This window comes from Chiloscyllium plagiosum, unplaced genomic scaffold, assembly GCF_004010195.1.
Source record: "Chiloscyllium plagiosum isolate BGI_BamShark_2017 unplaced genomic scaffold, ASM401019v2 scaf_48776, whole genome shotgun sequence".
NCBI classification, from domain to species: Eukaryota; Metazoa; Chordata; class Chondrichthyes; order Orectolobiformes; family Hemiscylliidae; genus Chiloscyllium; species Chiloscyllium plagiosum.
Window position 1 is genome coordinate 3,851 of NW_025195372.1, and position 554 is coordinate 4,404.

The window sequence follows — 554 nt, forward strand, 5'->3', positions numbered from 1 at the left end:
ACGATGGTGCTCGGACCCGACGTCCTGCCCCAGTTGGAGGATGCTCAGGTGTGCGGAGTGTCTACCAACATCTGTTGTCTTTCACTGTGTCTCACACCTGCACACACACAACATGGTGCTGGGGAAAATATAAGCACTACCGCAGTTAGGCAGCAGTGTGGGGGTAAAGGAAAAACCATATATAACCAGGAGATTTAGAATCCCCTCAGTCCAGGGCACTGACTCTGTGCTGGCTGAGCCACAGTCTGTTCTTGCAAAATAAAATGTAAAAGCTGCCATTTTAACATCACACATGTGGCCCCAGTGGCCTAATGGATAAGGCACTGGCCTCCTAAGCCAGGGATCGTGGGTTCAAGTCCCATCTGGGGTGTCTGACTTTTAACCCTTGTCTTCATGGCTGATCTTCGTCCGAGGTCAAGTCGATTTCTCATCTCCTCTGGAAAAGTCCCCAGGTCTGTGTTGGGTTGGTGGCGCAGAATGTTGATGCCAAGTCAAGGCTTCGTGAAGGCTGTGTGTCCCTTTGCTCCTTTTCCCTGATCTTCCCCAATGTTCAA

General features: G+C 50.7%; 1 non-coding gene across 1 annotated transcript; it reads left to right on the forward strand.

Annotated features, from left to right (window-relative positions):
• Positions 1-297: 297 nt before the first annotated feature.
• trnar-ccu lies at positions 298-370 on the forward strand. Its single transcript has one exon. It is a non-coding gene; the product is annotated as a tRNA-Arg (tRNA).
• Positions 371-554: the final 184 nt, after the last annotated feature.